At 35.0% G+C, this 18,744-nt stretch overlaps 1 long non-coding RNA gene across 1 annotated transcript; it reads left to right on the forward strand.

Moving 5' to 3' along the window:
* Window positions 1-10,249: 10,249 nt before the first annotated feature.
* LOC110347178 (uncharacterized) lies at window positions 10,250-18,369 on the forward strand. Its single transcript, XR_002391618.2, has 4 exons — window positions 10,250-10,493; window positions 10,647-10,763; window positions 12,254-12,344; window positions 16,780-18,369. It is a non-coding gene; the product is annotated as an uncharacterized LOC110347178 (long non-coding RNA).
* The last annotated feature ends 375 nt before the right edge of the window (window positions 18,370-18,744 follow it).

An 18,744-nucleotide genomic window follows, 5' to 3' on the forward strand; every position in this document is an offset into this window, starting at 1 on the left:
ATACAGAAGAAGTGATGTCATTTCCATGGTGATATTATGTAGCGATGGGAAGGAGCTCTGGGGAAGGATGGAGCAGGAGCTTGGGAGAGAAGGGGAGAAAAAATGATCAAGATGTGATATCTATATGTACCGACTCCCCAAGATGAATGGAATTATGTATCTCAAACTAGTAATGATAATACTACTAATAAATAAAATATAAAAACAATGAATTTTTAAATCACAATCTCTAATTCATGCTACTCAACAGAAATATGACCTGAAGTAAGCCACAAACATTGTTTTTATATTCTGATAGTTATATTAAAAAATAAAGAGAAACTGTTAAGGCATTTATTTGGGTCTATTTTGTGGTTTCTCTTCTCCCTGTATTCGGTAACTACCTCTTCCTCACATTCACTATGGGGTGAGCAGGTTGTATTGTGTAGACACCGCTGTTGGAAATCTGACAAGGAAAAGAGCCAAACCCTCCAGTGCAGGGGCCTCACAGTGTTTAGGTCCAAACTAGGTTCTCCTGCCTTGGTTGAACCATAACAGGATCGCAGCCCAGGCTGACAACTTTGTGAGCCAGTCCAGGCCACACAGCCCAAGACATCCCCTGGGATGCCCAGCCCGCAGTCAGTGCCTCAGATGTTGTTGTTTTTAAGCTGCTAAATTTTTGAGTACTTGGTTGTACAGTGATGATATGTAATATACCCACAGCTAGGAGAGGTAGTTCTTATATCTTACCATCAGTGTGGAAAGGAATATTCTTTTTGTAGTTGATTGTTTGCTGACTTCGTGCCATACCAATGACTAATTTACAGGGCTTTATATCTGCTCTGCTCCATTGGGCTGTTTTTGCCAACATCTAGAGGTTAGGATTACTGTAGCTTTTATTAAGTCTTACATGTGATGCTGTAAGTTCTCCAACTTTGTTCATTTCCAAAGTCCTTTTGGCTATTTTAGGTCCTTAGCATTCCCTCAACATTTTATAGTTAGCCTGTCCATGTCTATAAAATGCCTGTATGAATTTTCATTGGGTTGCATTTAATCAATAGATCAATTTGGAAAGAATTGATATCTTTAACAATATTGAGACTTTCCTCATTTCTTTAGATATTTTTAATTTCAGTATTGTTTTGTACTTTTAGTCAGAGGTTTTCCTCTTGTCAGATTTGTTCTTGAGCAAGTATATAACACACCCCTCACTGAGTACCCTATCTTCTGCTGCTATTACATACTATATCACCCTCTATATTTCATATTTTTCACTATTACTTAAAAGAAACATTTTGAGAGAATAATATTCATAGTTATGGAATATTATTAGTGGCAGATGAGCCTGTTTTAATAAGTAAAACTGGAATCATAAAATGAAATCATACTATATAATCTTCTTAAAACCCACTTCTTAAAATTTCATCTATTCTCAGGCTATGTAGAGGTATATTTTCATATATTTTCATTGTTTGCAATACCACTAATAAAATTCAGTAATTCCATTCTCTTTTAAAATGTTGAGATCTAATCACGAATGATTATTTTACTTATTCTTTATGCATAAATTTTTTGGTGATCAGGGAATTGGTATTAATGAATTTGTTGTCACGTAAATCAGCAATATGCGGTAAGATGTTGAAAAATTCATGTCTCTATTAGGTGAATGCTGGAGGACACAAAAGAATTAGTCAAGGCTGGAACCAGGGAGTGGTGAAATGGCCAGTACTCGTAAACAATAACCATCACATGGACAAATGGCGGTTAATATGGAGTAATGCAGAGCAGCGCTGCAAAGTGAGAAAGGCTGCCGTTCCAGCAGTGGCACGCAGGGAAGGGAGCCAGCCTCAGAGACCGGGGCTCAGTGATCAAAATCAGTGTTTGCCTGTAGCATGTGAAAGTTCTACCGATGTTCTGTGTGAAGGACACCAGAGTGAAGAGTACTACCGCTGTGACCCTTGCACCTTTATGCTTTTTGAGGCCTACGCTAGCGAGATCCCACAAGAACTTCTCCCGATACCCACCAAAAGGCTTCGCCTTGAAGGGAAACAGACTGTGTATGTCCCAAGCACATGTGTCTTTTGGCAAAGACCTAAGTGCCTGACATCCCTTACAACAGGAAGGGTAATGGAGCTCTCTCTCAAAAGAGGGAAGATGAGACACTGAAAGTAATGAGTCAGAGAACCCGGGTAATTACTGTTCTGCACTCTACTGCATTCTTCAGCTCCTGATGGTTTAGTGCAGTCACTATCATTCTGTACTCGGAAGCACTATGGACGTGAGTGTCAGGACTCTCACAGGTCACAGCTGTCGGGCAGAAGTCTCATGGGAGGACAGGCAGTGGCTACTCCCAGCTCACTGGGCCCCGGATCAGTGCAGCTCTGCTCCCCCCACATTTTCTTTCCCGGGCACCTGGCACCATGGTTGCGGGGCCCCAGTGCGCGCAGCAGAGAGGTGGGTGTCCCCTACTCTTCTCATGGTTCATGATTTTGTGACTATTTTCCCTGAAAAAGAGGAAAATACATGACTTTCTTTGTGCTCTAAAACCCTCTTCTTTGCATGTTTGTTCCAAAACAGATTAAAAAAATGATAGGTACATCTTTCAATTTCGGATAGTCTGAAATCCATTGCCAAAGATACATAAAATGTGTTTATTGTTAACAAATTGATGGACTTAATTGATTTTACTCTTTGATTTTAGAAAGTCCATTTTTGTCCATCTTAGCTACTAAGTCTAACTTTTAATTTCCCACTTTATTGCCTTTATTTTTTTGCTGTTCTCATCACTTGGACTATCTAGTTATCTTTGTTATGCTTGGTTAACAGCTATTTACTTTGTCAAGAGAGTTGTTGCTGCAAGTAGCTTTCCTTTCTAAATCACTCTATACATTTTGCTTCATTTATTAATCCAGTGAAGAGCAATAGTGGGACCCAGAAAGAAAGGACAGTACACATCAAATTCTAGTCCTTAGAGTTAGTGAGTATGAACTTGAGCATAGAAGAATGGAGACCTCCTCAAACACTGTGAACAGCAAAGAACATTCTTCATTAGAAGATAGTAATGGAATATTGATTATTGATTAAGCAATAATCAATAGGTATCTAAACTAAAAACAGAAAGTAGAAAAACTGTAGTTGATTAACTTCTTTGTTTCTGATTAAATTAGCTGTTATATTCCCACCACACATGATAAATCTTTACTACAAAGGTTACAATATAGAGTTTTAAGGTTTGCCTCAGTAAATTTAGTAAAATATGGCACTCTCAGAGGCTCTCACCATAGAAATACATTGCTCCATGTTGTATGTTTTCAACTGAACTTCCAAAATTTCAGTTTAAAGAAAAAGACTTGTTCCCTCAAAAATACATATTTTTGTCTTCTGTTGCATAAACTTCAGAGTTATGTGGCTTTATTTCAAATTAGGGTGATTTTAGTCATTTCAGAGATTTTCTGCAGAGAGCAATTTACTCATATTCTTTCTTGAATTTGCACAGCAGTTCAAGGAAATAACAAATTATATAAAAACATAAGATGAATGTCATATTCTCTGACTGGTGTCTCCAAGATTGTTAGGAAGTTCTAAAGGTTGGAGGTGGCACATTGCTATAGAAAAGTATCTTTGAAGTGATAAAAAACTTTCTATCTTTTAATACTTGTGGGGAGTGAGGATGACAATAAGAAAAACAAAAAAACCAGCAACAACAACAACAACAGGTAACGTTTATCAAGTGCTCACCCTGGGACAGGAAGTGCCAGCCACTAAGAAAGTATTGTTTATGAGGAAAAGCAGCCTTTGGACTGAATGGCATGCTAACTTTCTAAATCTCAAAAGTACTCTCTTCACATGATCTCAGAAGTAAAGATTCATGTAGCAACTAAATAATTTTTCAATTTTTCTACATAATTTATTCACAAAATAAAATTTGGTTTTGCTATTGTAAAAACGTCTTCTAAAATTTTGAAAACCAGAAACATTTCCATTACAACTGAAGAATAGTTACCAAACACACATAAAAATTTAGTTTTTTAAATTCCACTTTGGTGAGTTTGGAAAATAAAAATAGAGGCACTAAATTAGGGCTATCTAACAAAAAAGAAATACGCAAATAATAATTCATTGGTAACAGAAGGGCTACTCGACTCTTATTCCTATAAATATCTCATCGCCTTACTTATTAATCCTCCAACAGTCATTAGATTTACTGACACAACACTGCATTGGTGATTGCTCAATTCAAACCCAGGAGATAATTTATGGACTCTAAGTTTCATTAGGAAGCTACAGAGCTTTTACTGATGAATTATTCTTAGATTAAGTCTTATGATTTTTGTGTGCAAATAAAATAAAGTTGAAGCCCTACAGCTTCTCATTGTTGTCCCTGATAATATTCAGAAACTTTAGATCTCATTTCTGTATATTAATTCACTTAATATGTCTAGTCTTTATTATTTTTGTGATAGTTTGCTTGCTAGAGAATGGAAACGTGTGAAAGTTTCTTTTAGACAAGTTAGCATTAAAAAGATAAATTGGTTGTCTACCTAGCTGTGTAGAGAACAGTTGTTTTATTTAACCTCTTTTGCAGCCCTGGAGGTGTCAATACTATTAAAGAATTAAAAGCTGAATCAAGTAACTTGCAGGGACTGTTTGATGGGAATTAACTCACTAAATAAAACATAAATCTCTAGCACTGCCCTCTAACTTAGACCTCTCGGCTCACACCTGTGACTTGCAGGGAGGAACTTAATCTCTTCTCTTTCATAGTGATGGGCACAAGCTATATTTATCCTCTCAGAAGAGTTATGAGAGTCTCTGGTTTTTCTTTTCAGAACATTTACTGTGTGAAAAGGCTTAACACTGACATTATATCTATGAAGTGGAGGATTCTTCAAAGACCTCTTGACAAAGAGAGATGTAATGTTCATCCATAAGTTCAAGTACTTTGTTATATGTCAGAGCAACTGGAGATGCTAAGAATTTAATAAATTCAAGGATCTGTGTTTTGAATAATTTCTGTGTACTCTTTATTCAATATATATGGATTTTCTCTTTCCCCTTGAGAGCTGTTTTCAGGGTATTTCTACATGCCTATTAGGTCTTTTCCAGTAGGCATAGGGCATGTCCATCACTGACTTGGATACCAAGAGGAGCATGATTAGCAGTCACTTCAGAGCATTCTGCAGGCTATTAAAGACCAGTAAGGTATGGTGTAGAGGAGAAATCTGGTTGCTGTACATGAAAGAAAAAATGCCTTTCTCTATTGATATATTGCAGATAGAATTTTTGCAGACATTTGTGTTGTGGAAGGTAAACAATCCTCTCCAGAATTCAACATTGTTTGCTACCAAATAAAATTCCCACTTTAAACTAAAATGTTACACATGATAAGAGGTTAATCCATGAAAGTCATGGAGTGTCACAGAGGTGGATGCTCCTTGCAGACCTGCTGAAGCATGCCTCCTTTCATCAAGGAAATTTGGATCTTCCTTTCGAAGACTTGTGGTAATTTAAGGAGTTTGACCACAGCAATTACCCAGCTCACACATCACACAGTTTCATTAAAGACCTTTTCACTGCTCATTAATATCAGCCTGATATGACATAGAATTCTTTATGACTACTTAGAGGAATTTTCTCATTTTTCTAAATGCTTCCAGTAGATTGCTTTTCAAGGATTATTATACAGATTTGGTGCTGTAAACTACCTTTAAAAGGTGGAAACCTATAGGAACCAATATGGCACTGATTCAACTAAACATGACACTGATTCAGTGTATTATGTGCTATTGTTTCAATATGAGTTGTTTTATTTTCTGATTAGAACTTATGTTAAAGTCTTAGTTTCATACTTTTTTCACTTAAAAACTCATGACATTTTTCTTTCACTCAGAACAGATTATAAGTTTTTAATTTTGTTTTCTTTTGCATTGCAGGGCATCAAATCCAAGACTTCATACCTATTAGGAGAGTGAGTTAGGTAAGCTCTACCACTAAGCTACACCCCCTACCCTGAACCTTTTAAAGCAATATTATTTTAACAAAAATAACTGTCATAAAAACTTCATTTTTCTATAAGCTTTTATATAACATGATTTATGCTCACAGTATTTTTTACAACTACTATTATTCTTCATGAACTCTTTGAAGTCTGTCAAGACTTTCTTTCTGATTATCAGAATGTCCAACCAGTTCTGGGCTTGCAAATCCAATCTCTATTGCAAAACAGTTCCATGCAAGCTGAAAGGCCATAGTTCAGTCTTAATTACACAAAAAATCTTTCCTGTGAGAAATTTTCCATTATCTTACAAGGTTCTCACAAGATTTATGGAGGAAGATAGGACATCTTGATTGACAATTTAACTAAAATCAACCAAAATGAAATGAAATAACATCTGAAAAGGAAATTACAGTTTCCGCAGGGGGAAATTAATGCTGAGAAGACTTCTTTTTAAATGGATACTTTGGAAGCAAATAATATTACTGTTTCTGTCTGATGTCATTATAATTTTAGGTTCTCCATAAAAATGAAGAGTTACTAAAGCATTATGTACTGCAAACATGTACTAATAAAAAATACATAATTTAAAAAATGTTATAGACTCTAGAGTAAGACAGACATACATTTACTTCCTAGCTGTGCTTTTTAAGTTGTAGGACTCAGAGAATATTTCATAATTTATTTGTGTTCCCAATTTCATTCTAATTAAATTTCAGAGGTCATCATGAATGTTACTGTATATGTACATATAAATACTATTACTATTATTATATTATTATTATATTTTTATAAGCAGACATTACTATGTTATTTACACTGAATAAAGATTCAAAAAATGCTAGCTGTATTACTGAAAAATTATTATGATTTCTATTAACATATAAAACATTCTATCCATTTTGTCTCAATATCAAAAGAATATTTTTCCAAATGATAATTCATATGCATAAGAACTTTGTTTACATTACTATCATAAATTGTGTACTCAAAAACTATACAGTCAGGATCAACGAGATGACTCTTTATAGAACAACAACAGCAATGATAAATGTAAATATTATGTTAGCATTAACTGAGCATCAACTTTGATCCAGAAATAATACATAATGGAATGTAACTCTGCAAGATGATATTAATCATGAAAATAATAATACTAAAACTAAATTCAGTAAGCTGTAATGTAAATTATATTAGTACAGTCAGTAGTGCTTCTATACAACAATAAGAAACTAGTAGAAAAAATATTTTAAAACCCAATCTCAGCTGCTACAGTGGGTATCTAGAAATAAATTTAACTAAGGAAGTGAAAGATGCCTACAACGAGAGAAGTATTGAAGAGAATAAAATGAAGTCATCCCATGAGCATGGATGGGGAGAGTTAACATTCTTAAAATGTTCGCACTACTCAAAGCAATCTAAAGCTTCAGTGAGATAGCTATAAAAATACCAATGTTATTCATTTTAGAAATAGAAAAAACACTCCCAAAATTTACACAGAAACAAAAAAGACTTCAAATAGTCAAAGCCATCATAAGTGAAAACAATAAAGCTGAATCTATCACAATACCTGATACAAAAATGAAATACAAAGTTAAGTAATAAAAAGAGCATTGTTTTGACATAAAAACTCACACATAATCCCATGGAACAGAATAGAGAACCTAGAAAACAGTCTTTATATTTTAAGCCAACTAATTCTCAATAAAATCACCAAGAATATTTACTGGAAACCAACAACCTCTTCAACAAACAGTGCTGAGAAATTGGAAGTCCACATACAGCAGAATATATGACCCCTACCTCTAATCATATATGGTGGTATGTATGATCTATATAATGCCATAGACAACAAAGAGAAATGTGAGACTTGAAATTCAGAAACTACTAGAAGGAAATATAAGAAAAACAATTCACAATATTCATTGGAGCAAGGAATTTTGGATATGCCCCCAAAAGCACAGGAAACAAGACCAATAATAGACAAATAGGACTACATCAAACTAAAAAGCATCTTTACACCAAAGGAAATAGTCATGAGTTAAGAGACAGCTAGAGAATTTGAGAAATTTTTGCAAACAATATCCCTGACAAGGGATTAATATTTAAAATAAAGATTCAATTGAAGAGCGAAAAACACATGATATGATTTAAAAATACAAAAATAATTTGAAGAGACATTTCTCAAAAGAAGCCATACAATTTTCCAAATATATGCAAAATTGTTATCATTAATTATCATCAGAGAAATGCACTTCAAAGCCACCATGAGATATCATCTCACTTTAGTAGGAGTGGTTATCCTTAAGATAAAAAAAAATTTTGCTGAGGATGTGGATAAAGGGAAACCCTTGTTTACTGTTGCCTGGAAGGGGAACAAAAAATTAAAAATAGAGCTACTATATGATCCAGCAATCTCACTATTGGATATATATTCAAAAGAAATGAACTTTCTTCATTATATTGCTGTATGAAAGAGGCATCTACACTTCCCTGTTTATTGCAGCACTATTCACAATAGCCATGACTTGGAAACAACCTTTGTCTCCAACAACCATTGACTCCGTAAAATAACGTGGTACACAGACACAATGGAATACCATTCCACCAGAAATAGAACAAAACTCTATTATTTGCAGCAACATAGATAGAACTGGAGATCATTTTTCTGAGTAAAATAAGCCAGGAAAGAAATAATAAAAGTGTGTGCTCTCCCTTATAATTGGGCATAACTTTAAAATAATTAAACTCCACATACAATAAGTCTTTTTTACACTATGTTCTACATAAATCTCACAAATAGGACAAAAGTAAAATAATTATAGCACTGAAAATACCCGAGTATGAACCAAAGATATTGGTTAAAATACTAAATAAAAAGGTAAGAAGCCACATTCCCTCCCTCCCTTCTCGCCTTCTGGGATTGTCTTAGCCTGAAGCCAGTCAGCTGAATCCTCATATTTAATGGGACTTGGTAGCCTAACCCATGGGTTCTTGTATCCTTAGCCCAAATTTTCCTTAATGATATTTGGAAGAAAGAGCTTACACATAAGCTGGCTTTAATTTGGCTCTTTTACTTCTAATCTCTATATCTAGAAGCAGAATTTCTACTGTGGAAATTGTTGCTGAATGGCAGATTTTTTGCTTCTGGCTTCCCAGGCATTATGATTTGACACTAAGGTGGTATTAACCTTTATTTCTGCTTTTATGTTTCATTCTTCCCTAACCACTTGTGACTAGAAAATTGACTCACTCATAATAAAATAATTGTAAAAACATGTCCTTTTCTGAAACTAGTAAAATGTCAGTACCCTTTTAAATTTGTAAACCTGTGTTCTATCCAATTTTTAAAATAGCATGTTTAAATATACATTTTTAGTATTTTAAGATCAGAAGGGACTTTAAGGTTTTCTAGTCTAGTAACTAGAAGACTTCAATTTTTTAAAACTATAACCCTTAGTGAGTACTACATTTTCTGTTGTTATCCAGAAATAGGGTAGATAGAATTCTGAAAATGATCCACCATAATTTTCCATCCTAATCCCCAGGACTTTGGCTGTGTTAAGAAAATATGCCCTTGAAGAGGGAGGGAAGGAGAGAGAGGAGGGAGAGAGAGAGAGAGAGAGAAAGAGAGAGAGAGATTGATTATGGCCATAGATTAGATGTAGGCATAATACTTAAATCAACTACTACTAAATGTAGTAGATGGAATCTCCTATGAAAATAAAGGTACAAATTTAGGTAATTTTTACTTCTAAAATTCTAGAAATAAATGGAATAATGACTTTCAAACACAAAGAAAACAAATATCAATTTGATAGGTTAATTAAAAAGTTAAAAATTACACATGCCTTAATAAATACACTTTTAAATGGAATATAAGATTCAAATTATCAAGCTGAAATTCTATTGCCCCTTGGTATTCAAACTGAAATTACTTAGAATCCAAGAGAGGAGTGGAGAACATGGTCAAGGCTCAAAAGTTCAGAAGACTCTGAGGCAGCAGCAGAGGAGGGAGCAGATTTCCAGCATCGTCTGCCTCGCTGATTTTGACAATCAGCCAATGGTGAAACAGCTAATACTCGAAATTATTTTCTATGTTCTCACGGTATGTTTTTAAATGCTAAGTAATCACACGTTTTTAGGTACGTACTGCTACTCATTGCAGTATTTAGGGAACTTAGGGTGTTTCCGGTGCTGCCTAATTATAAAACTAGAAGGTTATATGAATTAACATTTTCATATTAATCATCTATACGTACGCGAAGAATTTTTTTTTGCCAGTTTTTATAGCTTTGCTATTTATTTTAAAGTCTCTTCATTTCCTAAGAAGCCTGTGCTTTTCGTTCAAGTGTCCTGTCTTTGAAAATGTTCTTGTGATAACGCTGTAAGAACCACGTGCGTTTGGGTTGCAGGCAGCAACTACATGCGTGGTCTTGACAACTCCCAGATGTCCTCCGGTCAGTCGCCAAGCCTTGGCTTGCTCAGCACGAATTCCAGCTCCTGTTTAATGCGCTAGGTAAGAAACGAAGAAGGTACGGTTCCCAGATTCTTTGCAGCTGTGGCTCTGGGGATGGTTTAGCTTTTTCTAAAGAGATTCATTTGCTTGAGACTTAGAGTCAAACAGTGAATTACTGGAGAGGCTAAGCCTAAGGTGCTTGTTTTCTAACAGGAAGTACAACTAGCAGTCAATCAGCAACTTTCTGATGTCCACTCTCTGGCCAAGGAAATGCGTTCCTGGATCTGTCATTTCCGCCGGTTGTTATCTTGCTCCAATTTCGTGACTAAGGTAGTGTGATTCTAGAATGAGTGACCAAATTGCCCGGAATTGTGGTATGTCACAGACGGAACTCCTGTAAGGTAGTTTTCCGTTCTTTTGTTTTTCTTAGTTATCTAAACTGATGACTGATCCTCCAGCACTTTCCATAGTTAGTAAGCACTCAAGAATTCATTTCCTGTATTGAGTCTCTCTACTTGTTAGTTCTCAACTGAGCTCATGTAAAACATTAAGTCACTGATCAACTATAAGACTTAAACTACAGCAATGAATATAAAGCGATTCAGAGTCATAGGTTGGAACATTAGAGATGTTACAAAAGGTATTAGAGAAACCCCTTAGTAAATACATAGGGTATTATTTCTATGAAAGTGTGTTTATTAATTAAAATCAATGACAGTTTTTATGTTTGGCCAGAGTTTTTAAAAAATTTCTGATGTCAATGACATTTTTATTTTTACTTGCATAATTCTACTTTTTAAAAAATTTCATTAGGATGCACAAAAACCAAATGCAAACACAGCCAAACCAATTAAGATACTGAAGAAATAGTATATATGGGTCATTGCTGTAAGTGTCTGCAATCGATTTACCCTGTCAAAAGATAAATTGAAAAGTGGTTTATTTTTGTAATTAATCAATGTTGTTCTACTAATCAATGTTGTAATTATTTGTTTGGTTATTCCTATGCATCCAATGAGGAATTATAGTTTAAAGAAACAGTGCAAATAATTGAAGGGGAGATAAATAAATAGGTGACTGTTTATGCAGTTGTATTGGTGTTCCAATCCCTACTCAGAGAGAAGGATTCAAGAAAAGTAAAAAATAAAAGTCGATTGTTAAGTCATGCAGGATATAAAGAAATGAATGTATAACAACTTAATAAAGTTAATAGTGTAGTATTTAATAGTTCATTAAAGAGTATTAAGCTAGCAGACTCACCCACAAATACTATTATATTACAATGTGCTTTCCTTAATTCCAGTATCAGGAAGTCTTGCATTTGTTCCTTATTCTACAAGGTGAATGACATCAGTTCCCATTAGCCTTTTTTCTATTACCTATATTTATGTTTTTCTTATTTCTCTGCTATGTAATCAACTTTTCTTTATATACTGTTATGTCAACTGTCACATTAATTCACACCAATGGAAATAGTCTTCCTAACAATAAATTAAATACAGATACTTGTAAGACAAAAAAACTCATTATTTCTCTTGTTTTCATCATTCAAATGTATTTACCCTTTGGCTATGATAATTAAAGTGGTTACATACAGCCTGTTCTAATCCACATGCTATGATGGCAGAGTCACTCTATATAATCTGTATTAAACACTACCTCTTCTTACAAAAAACCCACAAATAGTATAGAAATGGGTCATCTATATGTCTTTTATTGCAAAATGAAAATTGAAACCTCATATTGTTTTGAATATGTATTCAGAAATTTGAAATATTGTGATTCACATCACTTTTATTTTCCTTTTTGTTCCTCTTCAGATATTCTTTGAAGCAAACTTCAAATTTCCCTATTCTTCTATCATATAAACTTTGACTTGAACCATGAGTTGGATTTCACAGTCACATGTAGGTAAGCAAACCTGAAGCGATAATATTAGTTAGTAAAGATGCAAATGTTTGCTAGCACAGATATTTGGAGGTACAAAAGTATGGGTCACAAGGTCTCTGATCACTCACTGTGCATAAAAACATGATTTCATATTACTATGATGCATGATGTGATCTTTGTCATTTTGTGTTTTAGAAAACTATTGCTAAAAATCATCCTTTGGAGATGAACAGTGAGTGGCCCTGGTAAGTACTGCAGACCACGAAGAGTTCAGTCTCTACCTTAACAGACCGAGTCTATAAACTTGGCAATTACTTATTGCATGAAAAAAAGGATGGTACATAGGCAAGCACAAAGGCATGAGGGTGTACTGAGTCTTGGTTATGTTATCTTGTGGTGTTTTTTGAATCCTCCTTTTACTTCCATTTTTATATTATCAAGTAAATTTTAATTGTCTAGAAATCTCTTGTCCTAACGATGATCAGGAGGTTTCAGGATTGTAATTTAAAGTGTATATAGGATGAACTTTTCCTAATTTTATGTTAAGCTTTTAAATTTTTGGTATTTAAATTATATAAATATATATAACATGCATACATGATTTATATATTGTGTAAATAAAATAAAATATTTTTAAAATTTAAATATTAAGCAACATATGTATTCAAAAAATTTCCCCTCTATTTCATTGCTCTAGTAACTTTTTATAGTTCTGTAGTTTTGTCAGTGGATGCTATGTGAAGCATGTCCATAATCCTATGATAAAATACTAGCATGTAAATTAAATCTTTCTATAATTATTGATGTCCCATACTAATTTGATCTAAACTTTATTGGCAAGTACTTAAAATGTATATTTGCTTCTTTTACTAAAATGCTTATTTAGAAAATATTCTAAATCATTATCCCTGTTAAAAAAATTATGTTTAGTGAAGCAACAGTGACATCCAGTGACTACTCAGATTAATTCAAGGAATATTATTTACATTTGACATGGAAGCAAAGGAAAATGAAGTCATGAATAATGCACTTTCCTCTTTATTTTAAATGTAGTAACACTGTTTCCATTAAACAACATCACTGACTGGAAATACAGACAGTAAATCATAACCAGAAAGCAAAGATAAGTCATTACACTTGAGAAAGTATTTTCTACATGTATGTCTAATAAAGGACGTGTATAAAAATATACAAAGTAATCATGAATCTCACTACCTACCTCTTATTATATGCAATAATAGAATTACAAATTAATGCAAAAACAAAATGCCACTCCACATGTATTATAATGGTGAAAATCCAAAAACTTATGATACCTACTATGGGCAAGGATCCAGAGTAACAAAATCTCAGTAATTGCTAGTGGGAAGCTAAAGTACTATAGACACTTTACAAACAGTTCAGCAGCTTCATATAAAACATAATATTATTAGGCAATAATTCTCCTATGTATTTATCCAAATAAGGTAAAACCAGGTCCACAAAATACCTGTTTATAGCAATATTTTTTGTATGTACACAAAATTGAAACAACTAAAATGCCCTTGTGGAGGTCAATAGCTAAACAAATGTAGTACAACTATAACAACAGAATGGTACCTGTCCATAAAAACAAATGAGTTATCATTTGCTTTTAGAAAAGTAAGGAGGGACATATATACATATGAGAAGGGGTTAAGTATGGAAAGACGTTGTACTGCATAATGTTAATAAAATAGCATTCTGGTAACCGAAAAACTACTAAGACATTTAAAGGACCAGTGTTTACCAAGGGCTGATGGGGGGAGGAGAGAGGAACAGTTGAAGCTCAGGAAATCTTTAAGGCAGGAAGTGAAAGTTCTGTATGATACTCTAATATTTGATGTGTGCTTTTGCACGATTGTCAAAACCCATATAACTGTAACACATAATTGTGAAAGTTAATGTAAAACACTGACTTTAGTTAGTAACAATGTATCAGTACTCCTTCACCAATTTTAACAAATGTACCACACAAATGAATGATATTAAGAGCAGAAACTGTGTATCTGTGGAATGTAATTTGTGAACTCTGAACTATCTGCCCATCTTTTTCTATAAATCTAAACTATTCTAATAAGTAACCTCTAAATTTAAGAAAAATAATCTAATGACATTATCTTTTATAAGGCTGATATGATGTCCATTGAATTAATGAATAATGAATCATCACCAAGGCATTGCATGGCATTTTTCATAATGCTTACTGATTATATGGAGTAATATATATTGGGTAAAATGATGAATGTATAGCTATGTGATTTTCAATTGCAAAATTGAGGTAAATTTGTTGGTTTTTTGTGGCTTAGGAGGTGGAGGTGACTCCACAGCCTTTCCACTTTTCTGGAAGACAGACTGGAGGAGCAAAGCTGCTTAGTTCATGGCAGCTGCAAAGCAGAGCAGAACTAACTATGCAGAGAGGAAGGAGCCAGGGATCAGACATAGACCCTGTGGCTATACCTCCATGGCCCTCATGACATATCCTGAAGTGTGCTCCACCAGTTGCCAGGAAAGTTGTCAAAGCCAAGCAAGTTAACACTCTGCCCCGACAACCACACCTAGAAATGAAACACTTCAGCCCTGTGTAAGGTTCTTCAAACAAGAAACCTTCACTCAGTCACTCCCAGATTGGCCCGGTGGGTAATTTTCCGAGAAATGTGCTGCAATCTGAAGCTCTGCCTACCCAGTCTTCCTGCCTTCTCTCTGTGTGTGAACATGAGAACTGCATCTGCATTTGGATGCTTCCCTTGCCTCTTTCTTCTCCCTTCCACTTTCACTGAAGTTTTCCCTAGCGAATCCTTTGCATGTCTTTCTTTTTCAGTTCTGCTGTTCTGTGGACTAACTTATGCCTACAGTAATAGTTTTATGTCATAACTTGATGGGGCCAGATAGCTGGTAAACCATGATGTCTGGGTATACCTAAGGGAGGGTTTCAGGAAGGTTTTAGTTTTTGAATCAGCTGGCAAGTGAAGAGCCTTCACCACTGTGTGTAGGTAGGCATTATCCAATCTATGGAGGGCAAACCCGAACAAAAAGCTGGATGAATGCAGAATGCTTTTTCTCTCTTCCTCTTCACCTGCACTCAGGCTCCTGGTTCTAGAGCTGTCAAGCTCCAAGATTTACAGGGCAGCCTCATAATACTCCAGTCTTCTGCCATGCAGTGGGAGGAGTACCCTCAAATCCCCTGCTTCTCAAGCCTTCGGACTGGACTAAATTATATCACTAGCTTTCCGGGATCTCCAGAGAGCAGACTTCTCAGACTACATCATTGTGTGAGCCAAGCCTCACTCTCTTTCTCCCCTCCAATCTCTCAGATAGATGCCAAATAGATAGATAGATAGATAGATAGATAGATAGATAGATAGAGAATTTCCTAATGGTTCTCTTCTTGTGAATAACCCTGCTTAATATAGATTTCAAATTGTTATTTCAGGATTTTTTTTTTACATGTTGCTTATGTGAGACTTCTGCATTACAACTTCTTTGTGTGTTATTGGTTACCAATACCTGCTGTCTTTCAAATATCTTTAGTAGTAACCTAAAGAGCAGTTGATTAAGATTGCTGGAACCTAGGGTCTTCTATGTTGGAAAGCAAGTTTCTCTGGTTCTCTGATTTAGAAATAGGAAGCAAAAAGGAAATTAATAATAGCATGAAAAACAAACTGCACAAAGCATGCATGGAAAACGTCTATTATATGCAAGGGAAACTGAAATATTTCCAGGTGAGAGTGGATAAAAAGCAAGGCCTGATTCAAGCATGTGTCATAGGAATTTTTTAAATGCGCACATTCTCATGTGTATTCAGGATATTCACCTATAGGAACCATAAAATAATCATTTTATTACACTAAAACATGTTCTAGGTGCATTAATAATGCCACAGTGTAAAAAAGGATGAAAATGAAAATAATCATTTGAAGGTTGCATGAAAAAAGTGATTTAATAGAATGTCAAACCCTTGCAAATTAGGCTGACATTGGCAGATTAACTGATCTGGATATATTCTCTCTCTAGAAGACCCTCTAAGAGATTAGTTAATGATTTGAAGTACATGAAAGTTTTCTCCCAATAAAATGGTGACTGCTTTCTTTCTAAGGCAAAGAGAGGAAAAAAGGGCTGAAGGATTTATATGCTATTTAAAGAATGCTTTGCTGGCAACAATGATAAACATAAGAACACAAAACGAAAGGAACTTTAGATTTGCACTTATCCATGGTCATTCTGAAAAAAAAGGGAAATGTCTGTATATACAAAATAAATTAATACAGGTGGCCCAGCATTAGGCAAAGTGATGTGAATTACACAAGCACTGTCTCATGTGTATCTCTATAGCGAATACACATGACAGCTACTATATTAGTCAAGAATGCTATGGTCCTCTTATGAATTCTAGAGAGCATTAACCTACTTCTGAATTTTTATCTTGGACTTCCCGAAGGCGTAGAAGTATCACAAGCCTGAAGAGTGCACAGGAACTAGAGTCAGAGATTGGAGAGAGAGAACTGAGCCCTAACTCAGCTCCTGAACAGGTGAGGAGCACCAGTGCCTGAGATCGGCCATCCCATGTTGCAGAAAGCAGTCCCAAAAGGCTTCCTGAGAAGTGACACCTGAGTTGACTGGTAGAGGGGAGGCAGCTTTTATTTACTCAGAGGAAATATATGCAAAACCAAGACAGGAGTCTGCTTTCTGTTTTGCTTTGTTTCTTGGAGTTGCAATACATTTATAGTGCCTAAAATATAAGGTACAGTGTGGGATTGCGAGAAGAAAAGCCATGCTTATGTTATAAGTACTTTATGAAGTAACTTTGGAGCTTGTATTTCCTCATGAAGTAAATTGAGCTCATGTCTTCACAAGGTCAAGGCAATACAAGGGAACTGCCCAGGTACAGACAATAATTGAATGCATTTTTTCTAAAATAAATAAATAAACAAAAACAAGGATAGAATCAACATACTTGGTCTTTTTAAACTATGCCCCAGCAATTCTAAATAATGTCAGTGATAAAATTCTCCTCCCAGAAGATTATGTTTTGTTGATCTGTTACTAAAACATTTCTGTACCTATTGTGCAATGTTAATTATGTCCATGCTAATGTAGCAATTGTATGTTCCAAGAACAGACACCATTACATTTATAATTGCTACGCTCTTCCAGAGTTCAGCAAATTCTCCCTGTGCTTGCCATCTGATTGACTTTTGTACTAGAAGTGATGCTTTGACTTCTAAGTTTACATCATAAGCAGCTCTTCCATGCCATGCTGGCATTTGGAACCCAGCCTTACTATGTGGAAATCAAGCAGACACTCAAAAAGGTTTCTGTCGATGTTCCTGATGGTATTTCACCAAGAAGGTCTTCATGTTCCCCTCAGCTTGACAAAGTTTTAGAAGTTCCTTCCTCACAATAGGCTCTGTCTTCCCTCTTCTTAGAACATTTACTTTAGAAAACTTGAAATTGTAAATTGTTTTTCTGCCTCTCTGAGATATAGGTCTTCTCCCAACCACTTGCCGGTTTTGAAATCCAGGGCCTTCATTCTCAAGGACCTAGGAGCCACACATTGAAACATCATCCTTAAGAAAGCATCATTATCCCTGTCTCCAGGGGAGAGGGTGGCAGCCTAACTTTGATAGTTGCCAATTAGCAGGCATAGATGGCCGACCACATTTACCAGTCTTTCTAATGTCCTCCATCACATTTCCACCAGCTCCTTTCATCACATTAAAAAGGCTCCTTTCCTCTATTTTAGTGAAGTGGAGTTTAATGTCTCTCCCAATAGTCTTGAATATAGTCCTCTGTGCCTGGTTAACTCCAGTACAATTTGTCTTGGATTCATTCTCAGTTGAGGACCAGATGAGAATACGAATCAACTGACAGTTGAGTGAATACAATCAGATTCAATCACTCAACTGATATCCCCTGGAAAAGACACAAACTGTTTTCACTGAGTTTACCATATTACAGAACTGTAAGTTAAATAGACAATTGTCATTGTTTTAAGCCACTAAAGAGGATTCCTTATATATCATCAAAGAACCAGAATAAGAAGCTGCAAATTAGCACAATTTTGCTAATTACCCTTTAATAAACATTGTTTTCTGCATAGAAGTTAATCCTGAGGACTCCCTAGAATGCGGGACACTCAGTTCACAGCCTTTTGGAATCATTCCAGTTCATTTTCTGGGTTCTTTGCTTCTCAGACCTTGGGAAGCCAAATTTTCTTGCATTAAAGAGTAGATTCAAAATGAACAGTGATAATGCAGGGCTTATAGAAAGGAAGAAGTATAACTGTGTGGTTTCAATTTTGTTATCCATGTTACTCCTTGGAATTTATACATGCTCATTTACAATTTTAAAATACGACACAGGATTTTAACTTGGAAGAGGTGAGTGCAAATTTATTCCATGC

Source organism: Heterocephalus glaber, unplaced genomic scaffold, assembly GCF_053883595.1.
Source record: "Heterocephalus glaber isolate CG9 unplaced genomic scaffold, H.glaber_assembly_v1.0 deba00001058, whole genome shotgun sequence".
NCBI classification, from domain to species: Eukaryota; Metazoa; Chordata; class Mammalia; order Rodentia; family Bathyergidae; genus Heterocephalus; species Heterocephalus glaber.